Here is a 6,142-nt window from a genome sequence, read left to right as displayed (position 1 = left end):
TGTCATATATATATATATGTCATATTTTGTGTAGGAAAAATACATCCTACCACCCAGGAATAATTACCCCATATGTTTCATATACTACCACGCGTGAGTATATATACTTATTTATCATTTTTATTATGTTCATATACTATATATAAGATTTTTCAAAGTGAGTTGCATGAAAAAAATTACAAGTTGATTCATAGTTTTTATTATATTTGTGAAATACGTATATATTTATATGTAAAAAAGCATACACAAAATATGACACATACTATAAAAAAATGTATATATACTACCTAGCTAAATATTATTATATACTACATACTACGCGTACATACTCTCTGATTTGATAGATACTACATACAACATAGAAAACACAAATGGTGGTAACTACCACCGGTGGTAGATAAAATGTGTCATATATATATATATATATATATCGCTATTTGTCATCCTGGATAAGAAATAGTTATTCTTCACCCCCTCTATTTTAACATGTATGCACCGTAATTTTACATTACGTAAATTTTGTCTTATTTATACGTAAAAAGAGACCATAAAGAAATATAATCAACGTAAAAATATTTTATGTCACGTAAAATTACGAACATACAAAAATAGTTTAAAAAATACATTAAATTCAATTTTTTATGTTGTTGTGACCTATATTTTTTTTTTGTCAAATTTTACATAGTGATTCAATATAAATGTAAATATTTGTATTTGAAATGTAATTTATTTGTAAATTGACCGTAATATATATCATTTATAAGAATAAGTAATTTTTCATCGTAATTATTTATCAACCAGGAGGATGCAAAATAAGTTATTTTTTAACCGAGGTAATCTTACGACCGTCTCATTAATAAATTACATATGGGATACAATTAGTTATATTCATATGTATTCACTACGTAAAATTTGGTATAAGAAGCAAAAGAAAATTCATAAGACAAAAACTTACGTTTTATGTATATTTCACACTATGTTATTACGTTTGTAATATTATATAACGAAAAATATTTTCTATGGTGAGTATATACTTTTTTATGGTCTCTTTTTACGTAGTAAATAAGACAAAATTTACGAAATGTAAAATTACGGTGCATTGATGTTAAAAAAGAGGGGAGTGAAGAATAATATTGCTCACCCAGGATAACGAATAGTCATTCCATATATATTATGATGGGTTTTATGATGAGTATTACGTGAGAAATTTGGTTTTTCAGATATTAAATATTATTTCGATTAAGTGGGTCAAACTTGTACAAAATTAGCATATACCAAGTTTAACTTAGTACATGGTTAGAATGGCAGTTTATTCAAAAGAGATGCAGTGCATGTATTCGGAATTTACATTTGTTTGCATTAATTATTTTCCTTCTTTAGCAAGTCACAATTAATTTCTTCTTCATCCAGATGTACTATACATGTATTCCGAGTTCACATTTGTTTGCATTAATTATTTTCCTTCTTTAGCAAGTCATAATTAATTTCTTCTTCATCCAGATATACTCCATGTATTTGGAGTTCACATTTGTTTGCATTAATTATTTTCCTTCTTTAGCAAGTCAAAATTAATTTCTTCTTCACTTGGATGAAGCGATAAATCTTCATTTTGAAAGCTTTGAAGTACTGCCTCGTATGGCCTATCTATCTAGAGGTAATCCTAGGAGGCATTAATTTTTTTCCAAACATTTCAGATGATTACTAGCCTATATAAGCCCGAGCGTGCAGTAGATGCTGGACATCACTTGTGTTGCACGCATCATCCACTCATGGCGATTGGCTTGGCATCCACTGATCATTTCGTGCTCCTCACCATCCTCATCTGCCTCCTCGTCCATGATTGCAGCGCCGGCTATGACGTCGAGTCAACCGATACGTCGGGGAAGCAGATGTCGGCCCAGCTAAAGCTCGCCGGCGGGACGACGGAATTTGGGCCGGATGTGAAGAGTCTCAGCCTAACGGCAAGGCAAGTGTGTTTGATCTTTCATTTCAACCAACTAGCTAGCTACTCCCTCCGTTTCTAAATATAAGTCTTTCTAGAGGTTTCAATAATAGACTACATACGGATGTATATAGACATATTTTAGAGTGTAGATTCACTCATTTTGTTCCGTATGTAGGCCCCTAGTGAAATCTTTTAAAAGACTTATATTTAGGAACGGAGGGAGTAGATAAGTTGGTTCTTGCTCGGTACAGATCTGATTCGGTGTCATGGCTGCAGTCTTGAGACAGATAGCCGGCTACGCGTGCGCATCACCGATGCTGACCATCAGCGATGGGAGGTTCCCCAAGACGCCATCCCACGCCCGGCGGCGCCAGGGCCAGAGCCAAAGGGCGTCTTGCTCGACTCACCGGGCAGTGCCTCCATGCCGAGCCACAACACCATGTCCAGCCCGTCTTCGGACCTGAACTTCACCATCCACACCAGCCCGTTCCGCTTCACCGTCTCCCGTCGCTCGACGCATGACATCCTCTTTGACACTTCTGCCAACCTTGTCTTCAAGGACCGGTAAGTTACAAGTGTGTGCCGTTGCAATGTTACCTGGTGTAGCTTGGTTGATCCTCAAGTACATCAATGTAAATCAAGTGATCGATGGACGTGAAATTGGAATGCAGGTACTTGGAGGTGACATCGGCGCTGCCGGCTGACCGAGCATCCCTGTATGGGCTTGGCGAGCAGAAGAAACAGACGTTCCGGCTACAAACACAATGACAGTTTCACACTGTGGAACGAGGACGTGACGTGGTCCGACCAACTGGACCTCAACCTCTACGGCTCGCACCCGTTCTACATGGACGTGCGCTCCGGCGGTGCCGCGCATGGCGTGCTCCTCCTAAACAGCAATGGGATGGACATACTGTACGGCGGATCCCACGTCACCTACAAGGTGATCGGCGGTGTGCTAGACTTCTACTTCTTCGCCGGCCCATCCCCCCTCGCCGTCGTCGACCAGTACACACAGCTCATCGGCCGCCCTGCCCCCATGCCCTACTGGTCATTCGGTACGTACCTTCCTTCTATATATATATATATATATATATATATATCCATTGCTCTCTTGTGCTACGCTCACTGGATCTTGCACTTGTTGTAGGGTTCCACCAGTCCAGGTATGGCTACAAGAACGTGGCTGATCTGGTTGGCGTGGTCGCCGGCTACGCCAAGGCCAAGATCCCATTGGACGCGATCTGGTCGGACATCGACTACATGGACAATTACCAGGACTTCACGCTGGATCCGGTGAACTACCCATCCAAGCAGCTCCGGCCGTTCGTCGACCGGCTCCACAACAATGGCCAGAAATACGTGGTCACCGTACACCCGGCTATCAAACGGCAAGCAGCACCTCACGAGGACTTGTTCCTCAAGCGGAACGGCGCCAACCTGGTAGGCGAGGCGTGGCCAGGCGAGGTCTACTTCCTGGACTTCATGAACCCGCGCAGCACCGAGTACTGGGCACGAAAGATCTCTGAGTTTCGGCGGACCATCCCTGTCGACGGGCTCTGGTGCGACATCAAAGAGCCGTCCAACTTCAAGGACTGGCAGCCTCTCAATGCGTTGGACGACCCGCCCTACCGCATCAACAACTCCGGCTTTCACCTTCCCATCAACTACAGGACAGTGCCGGCCTCTACGGTGCACTACAACAACGTGACCGAGTACGACGCGCACAATCTCTTCGGCCTCCTCCAGACGCAGGCCACGCACGCCGGGCTGCTCAGGGACACCAAACGCCGCCCCTTCGTGCTCACCCGCTCTACCTTTGTCGGTTCCGGCCGTTACGCCGCGCACTGGACAGGCAACAACGACGCGAGGTGGGACGAGCTTGCGCGCTCCATCAACACCATCCTCAACTTTGGACTCTTAGGCATCCCCATGATGGGCGCCGACATCTGCGGCTTCAACGGCAACACCACCCAGGAGCTCTGCAGCCGCTGGATTCAGCTCGGCGCATTCTACCCGTTCGCCAGGGCCCATGCGGAGAAGACAACCCTACGGCGAGAGCTCTATGTGTGGGAGTCGACGGCACGGTCGGCGAAGAAGGCGTTGGAGATGCGCTACCGGCTGCTCCCCTACATCTACACGCTCATGTACGAGGCGCACACGACGGGTGCGCCCATCGTGCGCCCGCTCTTCTTCTCCTACCCGCACGACAACAACACCTACGGCGTGGACAGGCAGTTCATGCTCGGCCGCGCCGTGCTTGTCTCTCCAGTGCTAGAGCCCGGCGCCAAAACCGTCGACGCCTATTTCCCCGCCGGCCGGTGGTTCAATCTTTACAACCAGTCCGTCGCCCTCACCATGAAGGCCGGCAAGCGCGTCACCCTCCCGGCGCCAGCGGACTTGGCAAACGCGTACCTGGCCGGCGGCAACATCCTACTACTGCAGCAAGCGGGCCTCACCACGTCCGCCGCACGCCAGGGTGATCTCCACCTCCTTGTGGCGCTCGCGGAGAACGGGACGGCCAGCGGGGAACTCTTCTTGGATGACGGCGACTCGCCGGAGATGGGCGGCGTGGGAGGCAATTGGACCCTCGTGAGATTCAGCTGCGACAGGGAAGAGAGCAAGGGCACCATCACAACCAAGGTGAGTTCACATGTGGTGCGAAACTCATACGCGCCGACTCGGGCGCAGGTCATCGACAAGGTGGTCATCATGGGGCTGCAGTCGCCACCAAAGAGCTTCACCATCTATGTAAACAACGTTGAGCTCAAGGCAGCCCACACCATGTCCCGGACCAGTGGAGTGTTCAGCGTCAGTGGAATGGCGCTGGCAATCGGAGACAAGTTCGAGATCAAGCTCGTCATGTCCCATTAATTAACATTGAGACCATCTGTGTATATTTTTTGATCTGAATAAAAACAAAAGTTGAAGATTTCTAGTATCACATGTGCCAGTTCTAACATTAATTCGTCCCGCCAGCAGCTTCCACTCTCATTTCATGGAAGCACATCCAGGTATTTAAGGAACCCATAAGACGCTCAGTTACTGGGACATTTTTTTTAACAATCACGGGGGAGAGGATCCCCACCTGAATATTTTAAGTCGAGGTCTTAATTCGCATGGTGATTTGTTGGGTACGGTTATATCTCAGTCGACTCGGATTTAAACAAGTCTCGATCAAGTTATAGAACATTTTTTTTAACAATCACGGAGGAGAGGATCCCCACCTGAATATATTACCCAAATGCCAAAAAAGGCGAGTTACATCATAGAGACACGTCCGCCTCCCTACTGATGGGGTCTTTAAATCTAAAGACCCAAAGAGTAAAGTCTGAAACAATGTTACGAAGGGTAGAGAGGGGAGTGAAACTCGTTATGAAAAACACGAGCGTTTTTAGAGTCCCACAACTTTCATAGGATGCCGAGAGCGACGGTAGACCAAACGTTGATGTCAAGGCCAACTGGTGTTTTAAATCAAGCATTTTGGTTTACTAGATAGGATGTGTCTAGGTCTCAGTCGACTGAGACTTCGTGAGGTCTCAGTCAAGTACTATAGTATGTAAGAAGAAAAAAAAACTGAAAAAATAATTTATCTATCCAAACCTCAATGCAAAATCAATGGATTATAGCATCGATTGAGACTTCGCGAAATCTGAGTCGATTGATTTTTAGCAAAGGTAACCAGCAGAATTGTGTAACCACTGTTGCTTCTGTTACTAGGACATTTTCGAACTTGCATGAGCATACATTAAGGCCTAATAGAGAGAGTTAGGCTTAGAGTCGGCTGCTTCGTGATGGCTTTCATGATATGGTGCGGGAGGTGTGGGAGAAACGTGTCGTCCGGCTAACTCCAATACACATATTGGTACGTAGAGCATGTCTCATCGTCACAGCTTAATTGTCGATAGAATCATACAGCTACAACATGGTGAGTTCACATGTGGGGCAAAACTCATACACGCCGAGTCGGGCCAAGGTCATCGACAAGGTGGTCATCATGGGGCTGCAGTCGCCACCAAAGAGCTTCACCATCTATGTAAACAACGTTGAGCTCAAGGCAGCCCGCACCATGTCCCGGACCAGTGGAGTGTTCAGCGTCAGTGGAATGGCGCTGGCAATCGGAGACAAGTTCGAGATCAAGCTCGTCATGTCCCATTAATTAACATTGAGACCGTTTATGCGTAACTGTTTTTTATA

The 6,142-nt window shown here is 45.7% G+C and overlaps 1 pseudogene across 1 annotated transcript; it reads left to right on the top strand.

Annotated features, from left to right (window-relative positions):
• Positions 1-1,730: 1,730 nt before the first annotated feature.
• Positions 1,731-4,886, top strand: LOC123431221 (annotated as a pseudogene). Its single transcript, XR_006623059.1, has 4 exons — positions 1,731-1,966; positions 2,222-2,509; positions 2,617-3,003; positions 3,096-4,886. The product of XR_006623059.1 is annotated as a probable alpha-glucosidase Os06g0675700 (transcript).
• The last annotated feature ends 1,256 nt before the right edge of the window (positions 4,887-6,142 follow it).

Source organism: Hordeum vulgare, chromosome 2H (assembly GCF_904849725.1).
Source record: "Hordeum vulgare subsp. vulgare chromosome 2H, MorexV3_pseudomolecules_assembly, whole genome shotgun sequence".
Lineage (NCBI taxonomy): Eukaryota > Viridiplantae > Streptophyta > Magnoliopsida > Poales > Poaceae > Hordeum > Hordeum vulgare.
This window is presented reverse-complemented; position numbering and strand designations above follow the sequence as displayed.